This window comes from Castor canadensis, chromosome 5, assembly GCF_047511655.1.
Source record: "Castor canadensis chromosome 5, mCasCan1.hap1v2, whole genome shotgun sequence".
NCBI lineage: Eukaryota > Metazoa > Chordata > Mammalia > Rodentia > Castoridae > Castor > Castor canadensis.
Window position 1 is genome coordinate 108,904,920 of NC_133390.1, and position 25,457 is coordinate 108,930,376.

General features: G+C 41.2%; 1 protein-coding gene and 1 non-coding gene across 5 annotated transcripts in view; one reads left to right on the forward strand and one right to left on the reverse strand.

Annotated features, from left to right (window-relative positions):
• The window catches only part of Schip1 (schwannomin interacting protein 1), a 708,363-nt gene that overhangs the window by 66,254 nt on the left and 616,652 nt on the right, over nucleotides 1-25,457 (reverse strand). The window lies entirely within an intron of this gene.
• On the forward strand, nucleotides 10,333-10,530 carry LOC141423517 (U2 spliceosomal RNA). The gene has a single exon (XR_012448378.1). It is a non-coding gene; the product is annotated as a U2 spliceosomal RNA (small nuclear RNA).

Sequence of the window (25,457 nt, forward strand, 5' to 3'; positions counted from 1 at the left end):
TGAAGGGACTAAGAAGATGTGGTATATATACAACACAATGGAGTTTTATTTAGCCATAAAGAAGAATGAAATTATGCTGTTTGCAGGTAAATGGATGGAACTAGAGAACCTTATGTTAAGTGAAGTAAGCCAAGCTCAGAAGTCAAAGGTCACATATTTTCCCTCATATGTGGAAGCTCATATGTGTATATATAGATATATACACATATATAGTGAGAGACAGAACAAAATTGTATTAGTGAGTCTGTCTGAGGGGACTATGGGAGGTAGGAAAGGGAAAGAAAATGTCAGAATGAAAAATTTTGAAAGAACCCAACTATGTATGAATACAATATAATGCACTGTACTGTAAGCTGTTGAATATTGGAGGGACAAGGTGATAGAGAATGAGTAAGTAACGGGCAAGGTTAATTTGGTTAAAGCATGTTATACACAGGCCTGAACAATATACACTTACAAAAAATAACGGGCGGGGGGAAAAACAGGTCTTTTCTGGGGTTGGGTATCAGTAAGAGGTGAGTGGACACAAGGAAAGGGGGAATGAGGGTGAATATGATCAGAGTATTTTGTATTCATATATGGAAATAGAAGAATGAAATCTGCTGAAATTGTTCTAAGAATTGGGGGAGGGGAGAAGAGGGAGAACAATGGAGGTGGTAAATCTGACTAAGATATATTGTAAGCACATATGTAAATATCACAATGTATTCCCCTGTACAACTGTTACATGCTAAAAAAAAAAAAAAAAAAAGATCCTGCGGAGACCTACATCACAGTCTCCAGCACCAGGGGACCTGTTTTCCCTCTTCACTTGTCTTGATCACTTTAAGCACTCTCCGGCATCAGGACCTTTGAACTCTGCTGCTTCTGCTTGGAACACTCTTCTCCAGGTATCTTGGGACTTGCTCTAGTACTTTCTTCAGGTATCTCCACAAATGTCACTTAGCAGTGACAGTGAGGCCTTCCCTGACCACCCTGTATAAAGTCACATGTCTCCTGCAAGGATGCCTCTCCCTGCTCCCACCCTCCCCATCCCCCAACTCAGCTTTCACTTTTTTACAGCACTTAACCACACTTTAAATACTACAGAGGAGCTCGTTTACTGTTTGATACTCAGTGTCATGGGAGCCTTAGGATGTCAGGGACTTGGATTTGCTCACATCTGCCTCTGGCATCCAGGAACCACCCAAAGCCCAGGGGTCACCTCAAGAAATAGTTACAGGCTGAATCAGTGGACAGCGGTACACACTTTCCTTTTTTCTTTACTTTTCCTCAGGTTTGGGTTATTTATTTTAGTAGCTACCCCTACTCCTAGAATGCAAAATTCATTTAATTTCAGACAAAACAAAAGCTAAAGAAATAAAATTTTTCTATACTCTGCTGATAAACTCATTTCAATCTATCTTTTTGTCTATCTATCTATCTATAAATAACTTGTTAACTGGCACCAGTGGTTCATGCCTATAATCCTAGCTACTCAGAAGGCAGAGATCAGGAGGGTCAAGGTTCAAAGCCAGCTTGGGCAAATAGTTTATGAGATCCTATCTTAAAAATACCCAACACAAAAAAGGGCTGGTGGGGTGGCTTGATCAGTAGAGTGCCTGCCTTGCAAGTATATGAGGCCTTGAGTTCAAATCCCAGTAAATTTGTTTTTTTGAAATGACTTGTCTATAATTATGATTTTTAGAAATTTTAATAATTTCCTCTCAGAGGGAGAAACTGTAATTCCAAGTATGTAGTCTTGGTGTTTGATTTCCCCTCATTAGAAACTAAGTTTCTAATGTTTGTTCTGATTAAGGTAGTGATGGACGCAGTAAAAATACTTTGATACTTTGATTTTAGAACCGGTTTTGCTCCTTTAGCTAAAAGAAATCACCTTAAACTCATCACAAGAGAGCTGGCCATGGTGACAGCAGAGTTCTTTAGGCTGTGAGGTGTGTGAGCCTATAAACAAGTTCAGTATCATTCAAACCTGTGTGATCCCCTCTTGAAGATACCTGACTAATCCCAAGCAAGATCCCAACCAAGTTCTATGAGCTCAGGAGGAGGACTCCTAGGGCCTGATTCTCTAAGTCACCTGCCTTGAGGGTGGAAGTATTGGAGGGAGGGGCAACTCCCATTCTCTGAGGCCTGGCTTCACCTGAGGACACAGGAAGAGAAAAAGGACAATCTGTGGGGAGGCCCGTTCCGGCCACTGGCCTGCAGAGAGCGGGAGTCAGAATCTAGATAGCAACTGGCCTGTTTCAGGGCTTCATCAAGAGGACAAGCTGTTATTATTGCTCCTCTTCTAGACCTCCTAAGCTCCGCCATTTCCCTGCTATGCAAGCAACCTTTTCCTTGGGAAGCAGTTCTGGAGCCACTGATGGCTGGAACATACAAGTGACAGTTGAACAGAGAAAAAGCAAAGCAATGTCCTTTTGGTGGTGGTGCTTGTTTTTCCTTTCTAGTTTTGTTTTGTTTTGTTTGCCTCAGAAGATATATGGATATATGTTAGGGAGGGTGAGTAGTTTTCAAACCTGTTCATAAACTCTGATACTTTTCCCGTGAAGAGGTGCAGCTTAATTCCTCTCCCTTTAAGTGTGCTGGTAGTGACTTTACTCTATAGAAGAGAGACCAAAAGCATAAGTTGCATACCAGCCACTTCAGAGGCTAGGTCAAAAGAGGCACGGCAGAGCTCTCTTTCTCTTTCTCTCTCTCTCTCTCTCTCTCTCTCTCTCTCTCTCTCTCTCTCTCTCTCTGATGATTGGCACTGGCTGGAGTTAGGTGCTATGTCCTAAGAACACACAAACAGCCTGTGGAGAAAACCACATGGTGAGGAAGTGAGGCCTCTTGGAGGAGGTCCCTCCAGCCCCAGTCAAGTCTTTGCATGACTGCAGCCCAGTGGACATTCTGACTGGAGGCTCCTGAGAGCTAAGCAGCCTGGGAAGTCCTGACCATCAGAGAGTCGGAGATAAAGTTTGTTGTGTTAAGCTGAAATAAACTGCTTTAAAGCAATAGACAGCTCAAGCAGAGAACACAGTTAAGGTTTTTTTTCATTTTAAGATACAAAACCTGGAATGTATGATTTTGTTAATGTTGAAAACTCATGGGTTGTCAGAAAGGAAGAAGACCTGTGATGTGTCTGTCCATAGACTAGACTAGGGCCTCCATGTTGCCATAGCTGATCCTTGCTCTGCAGCCTTGGGCAGGTTGCTCAGTTTCTCCAAACCTCTTTGTCTGCTCACAGTGTAAGAGCTATATGAGACCAGGAGTACACAGCTCTTGGCACAGCTCACAGCACTGATGACAGAAGGCAGTCTTGGTGGCAGTGATTCCTTGCTCCAGATGCATGGTCACACAAAGGCCTAGCTGCTGGCCCTGGGGACCCCATGCTGTGCTCTGCCATGGCCCCTTGCTGCTCCTTCCTGGGAAAGATAGAACCTGAGGTGTCTAGGAAATCCTCATGGAGAGGGGGAAGGGAGAGAAGCTTCTTCTCCCTAGAACTTGAGTGTAGACACAGCATTCTGGGGCCAGGTGATAAGAACTGTCAAAGGTGGGAAATGCCTTTTCTCATTTAACACCATCTGAGAATGGGTGAAATTTCCACCCAGCTACAGCTTCCTCCTTCATTGTCATGCCTGTTCTAGATGGGTGTAGGATGTATAAGCTTTGTAAACCTGTCTGCTGGTTACTGGTGAGTGGTTTGTCTAGCTTAGGGTCTGTATCTAGGCTTCAGTCAACCAGAGTTGCTGAAGATCTATCTTACCATAGGAGGAATGAAAGAGAACTGCATGTTATTTTAAATTTGGGCTCCTGGACTGTAGCAGCTTATAGGTGGATGTATGAAAAGGTAAATCAAAACAATGAACACACTTACTACGAAGAGTCTGAGAAATGGTATTCCTGAGGCTATTCAAAATCAAGACTTAGAGCCCATGATGGTCGGAAGTCCTTCCTGTACAGTGTGAGAATGCAGTGACAAAAGTACAAGGAGGAGTTTACCCAGGTGATGGAGTACACTCAGTTTCTCCTCTACAGTCATAAAAAAGCTTTAGTTGCAAAGAAGCACTAATCCAGTCAGTAACTCACCACAGGGTCACCTGGGTTAACTTAAATCTGATTTAATCAGTTGTAAGAAGGTGTTCTTTTCTTAGCAATCCATGAGGGAAAACAAACCAAACTATAGGTAGTTAAAAAAGACAGCCACAGGGGTTATAGATGTGGGCAAATGGCCAGACAAAAGTGAGAAAAGTACTTTCAACTGGACTAAGCCCTTCTCAAAGTGATTTTCTTTCACTGGAAGCCAGATGCAATCCAGAGTCCGTGCTGTTTTTACACACTGAGGCTGTTAGAATCTGCTCAGTGCTGCTCTTGTGGGTGAAGATGGAACTCGCTTCCCTTCAGACCTCACCAGCCATGCATGGCAATCACTCTTTTTTCTTTCTTTATGTTTTATTATCATATTATTGTTGTATTGGGGGTACATTGTGACATTTACAAAAGTTCTTACAATATATCATGGTTGAATTCACCCTCTCTATCATTCTCCTTTATCCCTCTTCCCCCATTCCTGGAATAGTTTAAGCAGGTCTCATTTTCCCATTTTCATACACGAGTACATAATATTTCTACTATATTCAGCCTCCTTCACCCTTTCCTCATATCCTCTCCCCTCCCACTGGTAGCAACCCCAGATAGGACCTGTTTCAATTTCCTGTTCTCCAGTTTTGAAAAACGACATTTTTGTTTGCTTAAGACAGCTATACAGGGAGTTTCACTGGGACATTTCCATATATACATATATTATAAATATATTATAAATCAAATTGATTTGTCCCCTCTATTTTTCTTCTTTCTATCTTAGTGATTTCTACAGGTTTAAAAATTCTGTATTCATTCTTGTGTAGAAAGTACATTCTGAACCCACAAAGAAAACTCTACCTGAATACTGGTCAAGTTCTGATGTTGATGGCTACTGTTAACTTAGTTTTATTCATCATGGATATTTAATTCATTCATTTGGCCTACACATTTTATTGGGTGTTTAACATAGTGCAGGCATGTTAATAGGTATAAGGAATACAGAGTTGAAATCGGACACATTCCCATTCTAGATGTAATTTTTTGTATAATACATATTTGTCTTATGTCTTGATAAGGTAACATCTATAATTGGTTAGGGAACTTATCAAGCCTGAAGAGGGGAGGAGTAGTAAGGTTTTCTGGAGTTGGTGACAGCTGAGCTGTGTTTCTGTGATGAGTAGGAGCTAACTGGTCAGGTGAAGGGCAGGGTGGAGAAAACATTTCAGGCTCAGGGTGCTACCCAGGGTGGAAGCCAGGAACAGTACTGAGGCAGCTCAGCAGATTGATTTTGTTACAGTATAAGCAAGTAGCAAGAAATAAGAGCAGAGGTAAGGTGGGCCCAGTTATGGGAGACCTGTAATTCAGGAATTTAGGCTTCACTCTGAGGAATTCATTAAAGGGTTTGAGAAGGAGACACACTTGAATAGGTAGACAGGTAGATTACAGGAGGGACTTAAAGGGTGAAAAAGCAGGGTGGGGAGACTGTGGGACTGCAGTGTTGAGATGAGAGGTGACTGTTTGTAGAATGGGGTGGTAGCTGTGACAGGGAGGTGATCTGAGACACATCTAGAAGGTAAAATTGGTTATGGGAAATGAAGACATGGAGGACTTGTGGAGCTGCACCTGGAGGCCATTGCTACTATCAGAGGTGGAGAGTATTGGCGCAGTTAGATGAGGAGATAATGCATAAGGCATACTTAAGATAGTTCATATAATTTTTTATTCTCTGTCTGCAAAAGCTAAAGGAGTGCATAAGTTAAATTTAACTGTGGCCTAAAATAAAGGTGACTGGACTGGTGGTGTGGCTGGAGCCATGGTAGAGCATCTGCTTTGCAAGCACTGAAGCCCTGAGTTCAAACCCCAGTTCCCCAGCCCCCACCAAAAAAAAGGTGACCTTGATCTGGCCACTTGCGTAGAATCAAAAAATAAGGTGGCAAATGCTTTTAACCTATGACACCACTAATCCACTGTAGCAGTCTGTTCACATAGCCCAGACACCCCTTAGCGTCTTTTTCAATGGCTCCATCTTACAGCAGCCACCATATGTTTCAAGATAAAGTCATGCTAGTACCAACCCAATGAAGAGTAAATGAATTAGATACCTGTGTTTCCCTACACAGTTTAAAAGCTTTAGGACTTTTTTTTGAAAGATACACATGATTTTTGGGTATTGTTGAAGTAAATACCTTACCAAATTTAAATAATCAAGACCCACTATTTTGACTATGAGTCATTGGAAAGCTTCAGCCTAAGGTCAAAGCCATGCAGACCACTGATTAATAGCAATCAGTAGAATCCATTTATCAGCTGCCTACTGCTCTGTGATGGACCTGGGTTTCTCGGTGTGACGCTAGCAAGATACAAGCCCATAGGTGCTCCCTGAGGATGGAGTGAAGGAAATCTTCATTGTGGGTTCATATGAGATGATTTGGATTGCATCAAATAAAGAAATCCATTTGACTGAGTTTAGCCCAGAGTCATCCAGAGTTATCTGGCCATGGAAGTTTCCTGTCACATGACACCAGTGAAGAGCCCCTGAAATCAGAATTGTTTCAGTCTTGAAAATAATCTACTTTTCAAGTGAGAAAAAGGAAACTCTACAATCACACAGCCATAAAATTGGCCAGGGGAATCTAAAATTGTCTTCCTTTTCCAGCTTCAGGGCCCCAAGTATAGAATCACAAAAAAAAGTGGTTCATATCTGGGTTACCCATCCGCTAACTCCATGACATGCACCGCACCTAGACCAAGGTTCATATCTGGGTCAAGGTTCATATCTGGGTCAAGGTTCATATCTGGGTTACCCATCCGCTAACTCCATGACATGCACCACACCTAGACCAACTAAGACTTTCTGGGATGTTCTCCATCAAGACTGTCATCCCATCCTGTATTCAAGGTCCCCCTCCATTGCTGCCTTCTTTTCTATCCTCTACAAAACCTTACTTTCTATACCCACAAAAGGAATGCTGGCGGCCTCTAGGCATTTGTGCCTAGAAACCTTAAAGATCAATGGTCGTGGGAAGCAGACTCTCAGGTAAAGATTCAAAGACAGGAAGTTTATTAAGGGGAAATAAAGGCAGTGAAATAGGACAGAGGGGGAAGATGAATTGTGATGCAACTTCAAAAGCCCTACTGATCCAGAAGGATGCCCTGGAGCTGGGCTGGCTCTTCTGAGTTGATCCAAGGCTGGAGAAAAAGGCCAGACCTTTGTGTTCCAGCATTGACCCATCACTGGATGCTGCTCGTGAGATGGGGGCACTAGCAGGGGCAGGGTTAACTCTGCTCAGCCCTGAGCATTCCTAAAGAGGGTCTCAGCTGAGAACTGTCAACTACCAACATTCCCAGCAGCTGAAGGAATGAATCGTGCCCTCCTGAAAGGGGAAGGGGTGGGCAATCGTGGATCTGGGCTGCCTGGCCCCATCTTCCACATTGCTCAGCTCATTTACATAGCTGTCTACTTCTATGGATGCCACCAGAACACAGTGTCTGGGCTGGGCTCTATTATATTGACTTTGGCTTTAGTATATTTCATGGGTATTAGCTTTATCTCCCTAGGTAGACAGTAAAGCCCCCAAAAGGTCTATATTTCTCTTGTACCCCAACAGAGTTTAAGGAAGTAAACAACCATCAACATGTATGTAGAGAAAACAGTAAGGGATTTGGAGCCTGATTTTAAATCACAAAACTTCCACTTCTGGATGTATGAAGTCATACGTATCACTTAAGTAATTTCATCATTTAAATATGGGAATAATAAAAAAGCCAAATGTTGCATGAAAACAGTAAAATGGTGAAGATGCTTTTTAAAAGAAAAAAACTCTCCTGGCACTGGTGGCTCAGGCCCATGATCCTAGCTACTCAGAAGGCAGAGATCAGGAGGATTGAGCTTCGAAGTCAGCCCAGGCAAACAGTTCACAAGGCCATATCTTGAAAAAGCCCATTAAAAAAGGGGGGAGGGGGAGCTCAAAAAAAGGAAAAAAAAAAACCCTAAAGCTTTTTCACAATCTTAAGTATGAAACAGACATACGTTAAAAGGAAAAAATGTATCGAGCCAATAAGTGTAAAACCAAGTACTAATTCTTTATGTTTTAACTCATAAAAGCCAAACAGACTTATAAATAAAAACAAGTGATAAACAATTAATTTCAACTAAAAATACTGATTATTGTACCGGATGACACTGACTATATGTATACATACATACATCCATATGTATACATATTCTATAAAAACAGGATTTATGTTACATATATATTTGAGGATTTCAATTTGACAGTATGTATCAGCAAGTTCATGTAACAGTGGTTTTAAAAATTAGGAAACACAAGAACTGTAAAATGTATACACAAAAGACTATAAAATGTTGCTGAGAGAAACTAACAAAGCTCTAAAGAAATGGACTGGAAGACCCAACATTATTGAGATGACAACTCTCTTCTCTTCAAATTGATCCATAGATCAATATAAGGCCTTTAAAAATTCCCATAGGCTTTTGGGCAAAATTGATGAACTTATCCCAAAATGCATATGAAAATATAAAGAACCCAGGAAAGCCAAAATGATCTTGAGAAAGAACAAAGGTGGAAAAGTAACACTTTTCAATTTTTAAATTTTACCATCAAGCTACCTTAATTAAGGTAGTATGGTATTGGAATAAGGGCAGACATATAAATTAGAGGAACACAGTTGAGAGCATAGAAATAAATCTTTACATTTATAGTCCATTGAGTTTTGACAAAGGTCTTTTCAACAGATGGTTCTGGGACAACTGAGTATTGCATGCAAAAAGATGGATTTAAAAAAGGAACTTAGAATGAATCGTACACCTAAGGTAAGGGCAAAAACTGTAGAACTTATAGAAAACAACATGGAAGATATTTTCAACCTTGGGCTAGACAAAGAGTCCGTAAACACAACACCAAAGGGATGATCCATGACAGAAAAAACTAAACAATAACCTTTATTAAAATTAAAAATTAAAAAAATTTAAAACATTCATGTTTCATGAAAATGTCAAAAAGACAATTTTAAGAAAATGAAAAGTAAGGCACAATCTGGAAGAATACATAAATACTATTTCTGGTGAAGGATTTTTATCTAGAATCTAGAATATATAAAAAAACCTCTTGTCAGTCAGTATTAAGACAAACAACCCAATTTAAACTGGGCAATAGGGCTGGCAGAGCGGCTCAAGTGGTAGAGTGTCTGGCTAGTTAGCATGAGGCCAAGGCTGAGTTCAAACCCCAAGCCCCAGCTACCCACCCCAAAAAGGGCAACAATGGAATAGATATTTTACCAAAGAAGAAATCAGAATGGCAGAAGTGTGTAGAAAAGATGCTCATTTCTTAAGAGAAATGAAGACTAGAATGACACTAAGACCTTACTTCATGCCCAATAGGGTACAGTCACAAAGACAAAATAATTCTGTGTAGGGATATGCAACACTAGAATGCTCATACATTACCAGTGGGAATGTACGATGGTGTAGCCTCTTCTGAACAATTGGTCACTTTCTTTAAAAATTAAACATAAATTTACCACATTCCCCTGCACAATCCTCTCCTAAGAAAAAATACGTCTATACAAAGGCATGTATGTATTCGTAGCAGTATTATTCATACTGTCAAAAAGTGAAAACAATCCACACATCCATTAATGAAGAGCCTAAATGTGGTATAACCATACAATGAAATGTTAGTTAGCATTAAAAAGGAACAAACTACTGACATATGCTACAGCATGGGTGAATGTAAAAAAAATTAACAAGAATAGGGTAAAGTAAGAGGAAGTAGAGGCAAAAGATCACATATTGTACGATCCCATTTATATGAAATGTCCAGAAAACACAAGCCTATGAAGCACATCAGTTGCTGTGTGGAACTGGAAGTGGGAATGAGGCTTGACTGCCAGTGGGCAGGAAGGATATTTTGGGGTAATAGAAATGTTCTAAATTTGATTTTGTGATTTGCATAACCCTATAAATTTACTAAAAATCATTGAGTTGTATACTTAAATCAGGTGATTTTATGGTATGTAATTATATCTCAATAAGGCTGTTAAAATTAGCATATTTTTTCACACATACTAAAGGGTCTGCAGCGAGTCAAGTCCAAGGTTGGTATCATGGGGTTTTTGGAAGTTATTAGAGACCTAAACTTTCTATCTTAGCTTCAACTACCCCAGCATGTGTTTTTGAGCTCATGGTTATAGCTTGACCTCCTTCCTAATTAGAAAAGGAGAATGAATAGACAGTGAAAGACATAGTCCATTGCTTCTTGGCCTTTTAAAGATCAAGTGTAGTATCTGCTTTCATCAGCTTAATATCTGATATGTCCTCCATCTGAAAACAACACATTGAGTAAGTAGATTTTTTTAGCAGAGAGGTAAAATAGGACATAGTCCAATCCACTATGCACATTGACCTGGTACTGCAGTACCACTGGAAATGGTTTCGGTGGAATTTTTAAAAAGAAGACATTGTCCTTTTAAGTCAGCCACTTTTATGGGTATTTCTGGGAAACCCTACCCAGTAGCCCAATGATATCTATATACCATTGGCCATTTGACCATTCTTAACTGCAAGGGAGTGTGGGAAATGTAGGAATGTATTGCTATCTGCAGTGAAAATAGAGCTGCTTTACTAGGGTACAAGGGAACAGTGGCTGTTTGGTACAGCAGCTCACAGTCCCTGATACTAAAGAGCACTTCCCAGTGTCAATGTAAATGTAAATACGCCATACAGCAATACCTGGTTATGAGCTGATGAACCAGAATACGATTAAGGGCTCTAGAGAGGCTGCCTGGGGTTTAAACAAGAGTTCATTGTTGTGAATATTTTTATTTCTAAGACAAAAACGTGAGGTCTGGGACATTTGGTGTAGTAGAAAGAACTAGATTCTTGAGTTAGAAATGCCTGGATTTTAAAACCTGACCATTGGTAACTATGTCATGAACAAATCCCATAATTTAGCTAATCCTTATCTGTACAAAGAAATAATAACGTGCCTCATGTGGTTGTTGGGAGGACTTAAAAACAGTAGGTGTAAACTCTTGTCTATGCATTAGCTGGCCTCCCCCCTTTACACTCACACTGCACAGTGACACAGCACTGCCTCACACAGAGCTTTCAACCATGGCTCCCCACACTTCCCATACGGGAAATCTATTACACACACACACACACACACACACACACACACACACAGACTTGGGGAAGGGGGAGCAAAAACCAATGACAAAAAAAATTTTTAAATGAAAATAAAAGTTAACATATGGAGAACAAAATTCTGAAAATACTCTTATTTTTTTACTCAACGTGTTATAATCTTCCTAATGATTCTTTTACAAAATCAGAGAGCTCACTTAGAAAAACATGCCAACCTTGTTTATGTACTTACAACCCTAAAAAAAGGTGAGAACTTGATCAAAAGCTTGTAAAACCAGGTGTGCGCGTGATCATCAGCCATACACCCCAGGACATCGAGACTTGCCCGTTGTTTGTGCATCAGTTCCACCAAGCCAATACGGAATTCTTCCATCATTTTCTTCCAGAAGCACAAATACAGCCTATAGTAAGGTACTGTTAGAACCAGCTTGCAACTTTTAAGTGGATTGCCACTGCAGTAACTTTTAAAAAATCTCAGTTAACATTGACTTAATAAAATCCATATTTCTGCAAGAAAGCAATGTATCTCAAAGGAGAACTCCAAAGCAACACTAAATTTTCTTTTTTTTTTTTTTTTTTTTTTCTTTTTATTTATTTTTTTTTTCATTTTTCTTTTATTATTCATATGTGCATACAAGGCTTGGTTCATTTCTCCCCCCTGCCCCCACCCCCTCCCTTACCACCCACTCCACCCACTCCCGCTCCCCCCCTCAATACCCAGCAGAAACTATTTTGCCCTTATCTCTAATTTTGTTGTAGAGAGAGTATAAGCAATAATAGGAAGGAACAAGGGGTTTTGCTGGTTGAGATAAGGATAGCTATACAGGGCATTGACTCACATTGATTTCCTGTGTGTGGGTGTTACCTTCTAGGTTAATTCTTTTTGATCTAACCTTTTCTCTAGTTTCTGGTCCCCTTTTCCTATTGGCCTCAGTTGCTTTAAGGTATCTGCTTTAGTTTCTCTGCGTTAAGGGCAACAAATGCTAGCTAGTTTTTTAGGTGTCTTACCTATCCTCACCCCTCCCTTGTGTGCTCTCGCTTTTATCATAACACTAAATTTTCAATGGAAAGGCAGAACAAATATTTAGTGTCTATCTTTATGATCTACAAAATATCATAATTGTAATGAAGATAGCCTTGATAAGCAACAGCAAGTAGTTTATGAGATAAGCAGGAATGGCAAAATTGATACAATGTTTTAGGACACTATGTATCAGTGATTTCATGTTTTTCCATCTCCTGATCCCTTTGATCACTATGTAACTTACCTCCCTTAGAAAGGGGGAGAGAAGGATAGTACCAGGCTGCCATGTGTGGAGAGGGCCCTGTAGGCAGCACCACAACGCCCTTCCTTAGAGCAGCTCAGCCTGCCAACACTGAACAGCTGTCAGGATTTCTACAGCTGTGGCTGCCACTGCTTCCCAGAACTCTCCCTCAGACCCCAGACTGACAAATCCTATCTGTCTTTCCGTGCCCTCCACAGCTTATTAAAGTCAATTTCTAGTAACCGTGGCTTTGTGCAAAATTTCTCCTAGCCTGCCACCTACCTTATTTCACACTTGAGTTGGAAGTCAATTAGAAGCTAAACAAAACGAAAACATATTCTCTCTTTTTTTGAGAATCATCCTCTTATAATCACCACATTTCTTTTCTTCCCCCTCTTTCAAATCATAGGGCACAGTTAAAGCACTGTAACACCACATACCCAGACCAAGAAAGGCTCCAGGCGACACAGCAGTGCCTAGCTCAAGGTGGAGCTCACAGAGGCAAGGCTTGCTGATGTGCTTGCAATCAAATGCCCTCACAGGGAATGCTTTCTCTGCTGTCTGTCTGTGTCATGGTCATTGCACAACACAAAAAACCAGTTGCTTGCATGTGTATTTTGGCTTGCTGGAATACCTTCATATTTTATAAAATGTGGTTTCAAAACACAAGTGGTTGCTAATTCTTCATACTGTGAGTACATTTAGGTGGAGGGATCTGATATCGGTAAGTGACAAGTGGCTAGGGACAGAATGAGGAGAGCTGAGCACCAGCTGGTTCCTCATTTACCTAGACAAGTATTCACTAAGCGTGGAGGTGCTCACTGTGAGGACCTGGGTATTTTGCACCCTGCCTCCAGGGAGGAGACACACTTTGGGTGATGAATTATGGGTATGACAAGGGTGACAGAAATTTCTATGAGGGAAGGCCCATATGTTGGGTCTTGGTCTTCAGAAGGCTTCATATTAAGCTCATTCTCCATTTAAGTGCTTCTCCAAGTTATATTTTGCTCATACCCCCTCATCTGCGAGAGTGTCATAGAGCTACTGTGGTTCTCACAGGAGAGGTAAGCCAGTCTCTGGATTTAGAGCCAATGCTTTACTCCAGGCACTAGGGGTCAGCAGTGTTCCAAAAGTTGTGAATCAAGCCAAGAGCCCCAGTTCCTGGGGTGCTGTTCGGGCAGATCCTTGAAACAGGGACAGTCTAATCTTAATTCCTGTTGGACCCCACTCCCTCCCCTTAGCTACAGCAGTAACTTTTATGAGGGTATCCTTCACTCCTCCTGCAAAGGCCAAGTGCTAAGAGAAGCTGACTTAGTGGGAGGACTTGCATTATTCCATCTCTTGGGGCTCCACACACCAGTTTGAGGTTAAACAGGACCCCCTTGTTTGGGAAATGAGATGAAGGAGTAATTTGCTAAGGATTACTGGGTGTTCTGAGAGATTCCCAGAAGTGATGATGTCTCACTCTCCCAGAATAAGGAAACTCAAAGCCCTAGAGATGTAGACAGTTGTGTGGAAATTAACAGGGATAGGGATTGGGCAGCTATGAAAAAAAATGAAGCAGATGCTGGAAGAGTGGCTCAAGTAGTAGACTGCCTGCCTCGAAAGCATGAGGCCCGGGGTTCAAACCCCAGTACTGCAAAAAACAAAACAAACAAACAAAAACAAAGCAGAGGCTTAAAAACAAAACAGAAGCACAACAAAACAATAGCAAAGATCCAGGTAAAGTCCTATTGAGTTAATAAAGCAAATTTCTTTTTGATTCTCTTCTTTTCTTGTGCTGGGATGGAACCCAGGGCAAGTACTCTACCAGTCAGCTATGGTCTCACTTCCTCAAGCCTTTTCTAATGAGACTTTCTAGCTGCTTAAGCCAACATGTCTCATCACTGCGGAGCCAGGTGGAGTCTCGTTTCCCCCAACTTGCATCTAGTGGCATCCTAAGTGATACACTGGGGTGGGGGGGACAAAGGCAGCAACTACAAGCACACTGAAAAATGTGGCACCAGGTGAAGTAGGTAACTACTCCATTCCAGCTCACCCTATACTGCAGCCACTGAAGCACTTGGGCACAGAACTCTTGACTGGGGAAGAAAATCTGCAAAAGATGGAATACTCAAGGCCTCTCTCTTTTCCAGTTGGCTATGAAGCCCTCTTTTATTAGTTGGTTCTATTTTCTTCCATATTCTTAGTGGTAAAGGTATAGATTTTGGGAAAAGTACCGATCCCAGTTATATTTTCCTACAATGTAAGGACCAGGAGGCTGGCTACCACAAGCCTTTGAAAAGCAATGGATAGGGAGAGATCAGGCCTCCAGCTCCAGCTCTTTGTAGAACCTCCCTCTCTGCTCAGCTAAGAAGTCACTAAGCGTTCATACCCCAAAAGCCAAAAGCTGGGGCATTCCCTTCAATGCGTTGGGATGGGCTTTGATCTGGAACTCAGTAAGAACCAGTGAGGGAGTTCAGGACACCATAATACAGTGGATCCTACATACCAGTGAGTTCAACACCTATGCCCTCAGCCAACTGCAGATCCAAAATACTTCGAAAAATTGTATGTTTGCTGAGTAAGTATATTTTTTCTTGTCATTATTCCATAAATAATACAGTACAGCAACTATTTCCAGCACGTTTACATTGTATTCAGTATTATTAGTAATCAAAGGATGATTTAAAGTACACTGTGGATATGTGGAGGTTATATATAAACAATACACTATTTTGTAAAAGGGACTTGGCATTGGTGAGTCTTGGTAACCATGGGAAATGCTGGAACCAGTCCCCCAAGGATATCTAGGGATGACATCCAACCCTAGGGACCAGGAAAGTTGGCTCCCCTCTCTATTTCCCTTAGATTATTGTACAAAAAGAAACATGGAAGACGTCCTTGTACTTTCATGTGGTTTTTGAAAAGGTGAGGCTGTATCAGTAGAGGGCATGGTTTGGAGTCCATCCAATCTCAGTTCAAATCTTGGCCACTTCCCTTACTACTTATGCGACATTATGGCTGAGCTTCTACATCTGTAAATGGGACTGGATGAAGCCTATTCTCCCAGTTGCTCTCAAGTGTGAGTGTAATAACATGTAATGGGTTGGTTGAAAAAAAGAGTTGCTAGACTATTATTTCACTATGCCTTGGGGAGGGAAGAAGAACACTGTGACAGAAGCAAGCAGAGAAGCAGCCAGCTCCCTAAACAGTCCCAGTGTCTGTATTTTCTTCCTGTCCATGAGAAGATTCCCTAGGTGTATACTGATGAAAGCAGGTGGAAACTCATTCCCTTTGTGTGGGGTATATATCTCTATGATGGGAGCTCAGACTTTCACATGGACGTGCTGAGTTTCTGAAACCAATTGCAGGGATGGAGCTAGTGATTCACTCATATTCTGATTCCTCAGGTAGGCCTTATTTGTAGCAAAGTAGTATGCAAAGGTGCTATTAAAAAAATAGTTATGGCCATTTTGCTTTTCTTTTAAAGTGTGGGTTCCTAAAGATTTTTATCATTCACTCAAAATCAAGTGCCCAAAGGAAAAGCTTAGGACCCACATTCACAGGTGTCCAGACTTCCTGCTCAAGGCAAAGCATATCCTCAAACAGGATATCCTCCCCTCCCCCCCACCTCTCTCTTGCTTTCCTCTTGGATTCCAGATAGCCACAACCTGCCGTGACTTGGAGGGAACCTTTCCTTGTATAATGGTTAACTCCTTTACATTCTTTCTGTGCCAAACTCTACTTACTAGTTTTCCCACTGTTTGTTTTCTTCTTTTTACTAATTGATAGAACCTCCCCACTCAACACACACACACACACACACACACACTTTTAACAGGTCCTGTAGAGGCCTAGAGCAAGAATACATTTTCCAGCCCCTTATATACTGGCCGTGCAGATCTAAGCAGAGGTGTGGTTCTGGAAAGTGTCTTTAAAGAAAGGGACTCATTCCTTCCTCTTCCCTTTCTCCTACTTACAGGCCAAATTACCACATAATAACTGGTGTTTAAGAAGCCAGCTTGGACCTGGAGGCAGAAAGCCATAGATTGAGGCTGGGAAGACAAAACTAAAATTACAGCAAAGAAACTTGGGCTATCTTGAAACTGCCCTAGCTTCCAGACCTCCACGCTGCTTTCACGTACTGGAGAAGTAAAATCTTGTCGCGTGTGAAGCAGTGGTATTTGGGGCTTTCTGTCACTTAAACCTAAATCTAATGTGAACAGATAGTTTGCCATAGTCACTGTTTATGTTTTCTCTATTCATTGGTGACATTAGAACCACACTACCCTCAACATGACAAGCCGCTTCTAAATGGGGAATGAACATCAGTCATTCCCATCAGATGTCTAAAATCCCACCTACATCCCTCAGAATGCATGCCACTCAGCTACAACCTCAGAAAAGTCACCTCTCAGACAAGAAAAGGAAGAGAGATTCAAAGAAAAACTAAACAGGCACAAAACTCCCTTGCTACTGTACAGAAAACCGTATCTATTCAAGATGACTGCTTTCTCCTACTTTAGCTGGCAAATTTATGAAACTAAGAATATTTTCTCTAGTTGCAAGTGACACAAACCTCTCAAGTGCTTACTAACCATTATAAATAAATGCTTGTTACTTGTAAGTGTCAGTTAGATACAATGTGTTCCAAAGAAAGGTCAGGGGACTTGGCAGTCAGACTCAACACTTTTTGGCTTTACAATGTGACCTTGCTAAGTGACTTAATCCCTTATTATTTCCAGTTTCTTCATCTATAAAATGAAGCCTCAAACAGTACTTGCAATAAACAAATAAATAAACAAGCTAACGCGTGCAATGATCTCAGCACACAGGTGTTCTAAGAACAAAAGGTCTTCAGTATTTGTTCTTTTGCTTTTTTATTGGTACAAGGGAAAGGATGTGGATTTTTGGTCTATAGAAGTGCATTTTAATAAGTTTCAGTCTCTAAAATTTATTACCTTTAGAACCATAGTAGCATTAATTATGAAGACTCGGTTTCTTCAACTGTCAATCAAGCTTATAAGAACAATTATGATATTATTAATCACAACAACAATTTTTGACATGTGGCATGATTATCAGATTTTAGGCACTGAACCAAGTCTTTTATTTTCATTATTTCATTGAAATGTGTTTTTTCTGCCTTCTAGAAATGTTTTTTAAGGAAGTAAATAAAAATGAAAAAATGTTAAGGATACTGTATGCAAAAGAAAATTATAAAATTAAAAGATACAAATATGGAATTATCTATTGAATAGCTAATTTCTTTTAGAAGAAAAAAAGTCCAAAAGGTTTAAATCATAATGAGAGGTTAAAAAAAGAAGATGTCTCTTTTAAAGACTTGTATTTAATTTTGAAATTAACCTAAAGGGTTGGCAGAGCAGATCAAATGGTAGAGGGCATGCCTAGCAAGCAAGAGGTCCTGAGTTCAAACCCTAGTACTGCCAAAAAAAAAAAATCCAAAAAGCAAAAAACAAACCTACCAGTCAAAAATAACCTAAAGCTACAATTACAAAAATATTTATGAAACTGCTTACCATAAAAGTGGTAACAAAATATCCATGCAGAATATTACTCAGTTTGAGATCCAAGTTTTTACTTTGATCCAGGAAAAAAATAAGGACCTAACAATTCCTAAGAAAAATACATTAAGGACTCACGTGTGCCACATAACTATCTATGCAGTAACTCTGCATACACTTTCTCTTTACTGATAACAAATGTTTACATTCAGAACACGTGTCTGTACATTGACTGGAATTCTGAAATTACTTACCTTAGAGAAACAACAATATCCAACAGTACTTTACTTAAAGTAACTTATCATCACCAACCGATAATTGTTCCTTATGTAAAGTCCTTGTACACAGTAAGCTGGCTTTTGCCCACAACATTTCCATAAATGCAAGAAATATCTGATCAATTGCAAGTCACTCTTACTGGTCATAACACAGGACTAAAGGACCTGGGATTGGGAAATGAGAAGAGAAGAAAACAGATGACAGAAGGAGAGCTTTTTTGCAGGGCAGACTTCAGAAAGATAAAGGGAGATTGATTCCAGTTCAGAGATGATTAAAAATCATGCTTTAAAAAATGGACTTTAGCTGTAAACCAGTGGCTTACATCTATAATTCTAGCTACTCAGGAGGAACAAGGTCCCAAGCCAGCAAAGGCAAATTATTCTTGAGACCCTGTCTCAAAAATAATCAACATAACCCTGGTGCCATAGGCTCACACCTGTAATCCCAGCTACTAAGAAGGCAGCGATCAGGAGGATCACAGTTCAAAGCCAGTCCTGGGCAAATAGATCATGAGACCCTACCTTGAAAAGACATACCACAAAAAAGGGCTGGTGGAGTGGCTCAAGCAATAAGAGTGCCTGCCTAGCAAGCAGGAGGAGTGAGTTCAAACTCCAGTGCTGCCAAAAAAAAAGGACTTTAACTGCTCAGATTTAAAAGTGGGGGCTTTTGCACAAAAATCCTATGATTTGCAATTTCAGCACAAACACAGAGAGCTAACTATGAAACAGCACTAAGGAGGTCCCCTTAGACTAAGCCCACTCTTGTTCTCCATTTTCAGGGATTGCCTTTACTTAGGAATCTATGCAGCCTGTGTATAAGGGAAGTGAATGTGAGTCTGCACGCATGAAGTGGAGGTGTCTCAGCTTGCATATAACTCTTCCCTGTGTAAAAATGGAAGTCAGTGCAGCTGCAGGTTATGGGCCCACAGCAACAAAAGAAAAATCTGGCATAGTTCAGTTCCCCTTCTGTCACTGGGACCCTCACAGCCCACCAGTCAGCAAAGACCACATGTGGAGAATCACTGCCAAACAGCCACAGAGCAGCAATTACTACTGAGGTGGGGTTCCTCAGATCCACTGGTCTTATTTAAAAGGTCACCTTCTAGCACCGCATACCCTTGGTGAGTCATAAAGCTGATAACGATATTCTGCCCCTGCAGGAGTTGAGTTTGTGACCCTGGCTTTGAGCAGTTTTGAATCTGTGCCTTTCCTGCATCTTTGAGTGGGGGAGGGAGGGCCCCAAAACGGCTCCCAGCACAGATCAGAAGACCCTGGCTCTTGGGATTCAGGCATGGTGTGATCAGGTCAGAGATATGTCCACAGGGTCCTGTGCACTGGGAGCTGGCCTGAGGAACTTAAAGGTGTGATCAGAGATGGGCGCCAGTGGCTCATGCCTGTAAATCCTAGCTACTTGGAAGGCAGAGATCAGGAGGATCAAGGTTCGAAGCCAGCCTGTGCAAAAAGTCTGTGAGACTCTATCTCGAAAAAAACCATCACAAAAAAGAGCTCGTGGAGTGGCTCAAGATGTAGGCCCTGAGTTCAAACCCCAGAACTTCCAAAAAAATAACAAATAAAAAAATAAAGGTGGGATCAGGGCATCAACTTGGTCAAAAAAAATCAGTCATGTGCTTCATTTATATTCACTGATTCATACATTCATTTATGTTATATGCAGCTCTACTGAAATAAGGACTTTATTCTGTTCACCACTGCATCCTCCACAGCTACAACGGTGCACATGATCAATGTCCAATTAATATTTGTGGAATAAGTGAATGAAAGAAAGCAGCACTTTTCTGCTTCCTGGAGGGCTCCTCTTTCCAGGATCAGGGTTCTATCCTCTCTCACCTGGAGATCCCAGCTGAACTGGATCCCCAGCCTTGGGGTAGCTCCTTTCCAGAGTCCAAATACATTGTTTCACTTCACTTAAAATGCTATAATATGTTTGTATTACTTATAGGATAAAGTCTAAGTTTTTAATGAGGTTGAGAGGGCCCTAGAATCCAGCCCTACTTGAACTTTCCTGCACGCCCAGCTCTCTCTTTCCCATTTCCCCTGATTGTGTGGCAAACTCCTAGTTTACCCATGGCCTAATGGCCCACCTGTTCTCCTCCCAGCCTTTATTCCCTCATAGCATTCGTACTGTACTTTTTCAAAACACCTGTTGGATTGCTTGTTAGCTGCCAGTTAATTCTGTCAGGTGTGTCCCTCTTATGACCTCAGTCACTTGTGTCCCCAGCACTTGCCTCAAGGAAGCAACAAGAAAATTTTCAGTGGGTAGGCATATCATATTTTGTGCTGAGTTCAACGCTATGTTGTCTGCAATCCTCCATTGTATGACTTCATAGATGAAAGTGAGATTGGGAGGTTATGTAATCTGTCTGGGGTTGGGATTTGCAGTCCAGTCTGCTTTCCTTCCACTGTGCTACTTGGCGCACTTCCCCTTCGGTTTCCAAGAGAGCAGCCAAGGTGGCATAGCTGGATCTGAGCGCCCTCCTGGTGCTGGCGCTTGCACCTGTTACCTCAGGAGGAAAGAATGCTCAGGAGAAGGAATTTGCTGCCGGTGTTCAGGAAGGCACACACAAATATGAATAAAACATCTTGAGGAGCAGAGTAAAGGAATGTGGGTCAAATACCTGCCCTGCCCAGCCATGGCTTCTATTGCCCAACTCATTTGCATATGTGACTCCAATCAGAAGATCAGGAGATGGAAAATTCCAGGAGCTTTGCAACTGTCATTAAAAACCAAGGAAAGGATTTTAAAATCACTTTCCATTTGAGTTTATAATTATTCTACTTAGAAATTTCATATTCATTAATTTGTTGACAGCCAACCAGGTAGACTTCTGGTAGTAGGCCTGTGGAAAAGTCAGCTTTGTTTGGTGGGGCTAGGGTATAATTCAGTGGTACAGCTCCTGCCTAGCAGGTGTGAGGCCATAGGTTCAAATCCCAGAACTGAAAAAAATAATATAAAGAAATAGTAATGAGTAAATGATGATGATGATGAAAATGAAGACAAGAACTACCATCAGTTCTGACCCAGGTACACACGTCAACATTTAATCCTCACAGCAAAGAAGTTTCTATTAAATCTCCACGGTACAGATAGAGAAATCAGGGCACATGAAGGTCAAGTAATGTCCTTAAGGTCAGACAGGTAGAAGAGACTGAAAGGATTAAATCCAGTTCAGCTGGTTCAAAAACCTGCTATTACCCACTATGCAATTTGGACTTTCTAGTCTGTAGTTTCTTTCTAATACATACGCTAATCATCAGGTTCTTTTCCAAAAGGATGTACTTCAAAATGTAATCCAGAATACGCCTAACGACATTTCAATACTAATTTGTATCTTATAAATGCATTGGTTGCAATAAGAAAGTTCACAAAGATAACATGCTTATTTCCTATCAAAGTAACAATGGAAGGGAAGAAGCAAGGTGAAAGGAAATTACAAGTAGAGTTCTAACATTTTAACCTAAGAGAAATCCAGAGATGTCTCATAAAATCAAGTTCTATGGTGACTTGTTGGATACTGAAATCAAGACAGAAAAACAAATGTTCAGGCTTAAAAGCATGCAATGACTAGTACCAGGCTGCAGAAGTGAAAGTGACCACTGCCTTCCACAGAGAGGGAGAGGGAGAGAGAGAGAGAGAGAGAGAGAGAGAGAGAAAGCATGCCTTCTTGTTTGAATAATTTTGATGGGTTTGAGGTTGAACAAGTAATTGTGAGCCCCAAGACCACACACAACAGTAAAAGTCACTTGGTCATGGAGACATGGAACAATTCAGCAGTCACCCAAGCCCTGGTTGAAAGACGCTAATGACTTCATCCGGAAGAAAGACACTGCACTGCTTGTCCAGAGACTTTCAATCATTTTCCTCACTGACATCAGAGTGTGGGGTTTTTGACATTTTTGGCCTTGGTGTTTTCTAAGAGTGATTACTTCATTTCTCCACGCCCAATGTAAGGCTTCTTTGTCACCAAAGTATTTAATAGATAAGTACTTTGCTTTACAATGACACTTTTCAACTCTGCATTGCAACTTACGTCCCTGATCAAAACTTTGAATTCTTGGTTTTTTTCTTATATTATCCTCTAACAGGAGTTACACAGAAGGGACTGTAGTCACGTTCTCCCTCATTATCTGAAGGTGTCTTTGCCCCAGTAATGCTAAAATTGACATCTCTGCTTTTCTCTGGGGAATCTGGGAAGGAGGAAAGATTGACTGCTTTTTCCTGGGAGGTCTCCCTTGCAAGTAGTCAGGTTCAGGCTGGGCAAGGTGATGCACATCTGTAATTCCAGCTACTCAGGATCTCAAAGTGAGGCCAGTCCAGGCAAAAGTTAGTGGGTGAGATCCTATCTCAAAAACATACTAAAAGCAAAAAGACTGGGGGCATGTCTCAAGTCCTAGCAAGAGCAAGGCCCTGAGTTCAAACACCAGTACTGCCAAAAATAAAAAGAAGAGAGAGAGAGTGGGAGGGAGGGAGGGAGAAAAGGAGGAAGGGAGGAAGGAAGGAAGAAAAGAGGGAAGGAAAGAAGGAACAAAACAGAAGTAAGGTTCTCTGAGTTGAGTTGCAACAGTCACTTTGTGCCAACCCCAAAACCCAGATTGGTCTCTTATTCTTCAACACTCCCTGCAACCCGCTTTCACACACAGATAGTCTCACAGGTTCTGATGGTTTGCTGGGCTTTACTTGGCTTTTTTTCTGCCCTCATCTGTTTCAGGAGTGCCTTCACTTAGGACTACAATCTTCTGGCTGGAATACAAACAAAATACTACTAGACTTGCTCCCGTCCTCCCCCAACCACCCGAAAACCCCCTCATTTCATTTTCTACATTGTTCAAAGTGATGGTTCTGACCTGCAGTAGCTGTGCCCGATCCAAATGCCCTGGCATGACACACAAGGCCTTCTGTGATCTATCGTTTGTCTCCATCTGAACTTTACCCTCCCACATTCAAGTAGTTTGCTTCATTTAAAATACAGATTTTCAGGCTCCAATCTCAGTGATTTTGATTCATTATGCTTGGGGAGAGGCCTGGAATCTTCTTATCAAATGCATCTGATATATGTATCTTTGTGGGGGACACTATTGGGGTTTGAACTGAGGATCTCACACTTGCTAGGCAGGTGCTCTACCACTTGAGCCACACCCCCAGCCCTTTTTACTTTAGTTAGTTTTGGGGTAGGGTCTTGCTTTTACATCCTTGCAGGCCTGGACCGTGACCCTATTTGTACTTTCCAGGTAGGTGGGATGACAGGCACACACCACCCTGCCTGGCCAAATGTGTTCACATATATGTGATGTATAGCTGATGCAGCAAAATCCTGGAGAGACACTGCTCCACTGCATCCCCTTACTACTGGATCCCTCAACACATCCTATGCAAGGGATGGAGGGCCCCCCATGAGGTTCTTCCTGCCTCATCATTTTACATGTGCTGCTCCCTCTGCCTGGAATGTCTTCTCTCACATCCTTCTGGCAAATCTAATTACTTTTCAAGACCCAGTCCTAGACTCTCCTCCTCTGAGCTCTTTAAGTGAAGTCTTCCTTTGGACCACCACGGGGCCTGCAGTGTATTTTTATCACACGTATTACCCAGTCTCAAGAGCCTTTGCATGTTAGGCTCCCAGGTCTGCTCCTTAGCCATCTGTGATGTCTTGGGGAAGTTACTCAGCATCTCTCTCATCTGTAAATGAAGCCAACAAAAGTACCTACCCTACCTAGCAGCTGTTGGTAGTATTCTAAGAAGGCTATCACTGTGGAGGCAGAAAGATTAGGATACTCTCCTAAGGCCACATGGTTAGTATGTGGAGGAACTGGATTAGCTCCCAAGCAGCCTGGCTCATGACCACATTCTTAACTACTAGGGACCCATCTTCCCTACTAGGAGATGAGCTGGCTAAGGAAGGAGCAGAAGTTAGCTCATTTGTCAAGTGTCCAAGTTTGGTTCTATGCAGCTCAAAGATCACAGATAGTCTTCAGCAAACATGTCTGGCATAAGAATTGGGGTGAAAATGGGGTGAGCTAATAGATTTATCAGCCATGTCTAAATCTACTCCTCTACTGAGCCTTGTTTCTGACATACTTTCTTAGATCTTTCTATCCTATTCCACTTGTACAAGACTGAACTCAACATCACTTCTGTGACAGATGTCAGAGCCCTCCCCAAATCAATTAAATGCAGATATCTGGAGCTGGGTCCCAAGGATCAAGTTTTTTTTTTTTTTTTTTAAAGGGTTCCACTTCCTCTCTTGGGAAGCTTTCTGTATCTCCTGATTTTTTTTTTTTTTTTTTTGGTAAGACCTATCATTTTATTAAAATCTTATTCACTGGCCTCTCATAGAAGTTCGTCATAATTTTTTGCCATAGAGGAACCCTTCTTAGAATAATGGTTTTTTTACATGCATACAGCAAAAAACAAAACAAAACAAAAACCAGTCTTATTGAAATATTAGAGACAATCTTTGTCCCTGGTCTTGAGTTTAAAAAAATCAGTGTTTTTGTCTTTAGGAGCCTAACATACACTTAGTGCTCAATAAAAGCCTGTTAGAAGAATAAACTCAAGGCCAAGCCATAGCTACATCTTGTTGAGTATCACTGTTTTATTAGCAGAACTAAGGGAAACCGTAGTCATGTACCAATTTCAGAGCTAATGGGTCTCAAATGTTATGCAATCTATTTCTGGAACAAGTTCTTAAGGCAGCTGAAAAGTTAAAAATTGGTAGCCTTTTAAAAAAATCAATAAAATTAAAATTCTGAACATGGTATTATCACTTCTAGTCTTTGCAAAATGTTCCTCTCTTGCCTGTCTGAAACTGTAGGGAAAGAAAGCTGTATCTGACACAAAGGTGGTTATACAAAAATGGGGGTGGGGGTGGGGGTGGGGGGGTGGAGATTTGAACTTTTTTCCTGCTTTGGTGGGCAGAAAAATGCCCTCCTCAATGTGTCTATGTCCTAACCCCCAGATGTGTGATTATGTTATCTTACATGGCAAAAGAGACTTTGAAGATGTGTTTAAATTCAGGAGATTACCTTGGATTGTCTGAGTGGTCCCAAAGTAATTATAAGTGTCCTTATAAGAAGGCAACAGGAGGGTGAGAGTAATAACTGAAGCGGAGATGTGATTCCACAGGATGCAGACATCCTCTAGAAGCTGGAAAAGGCAAGGGAA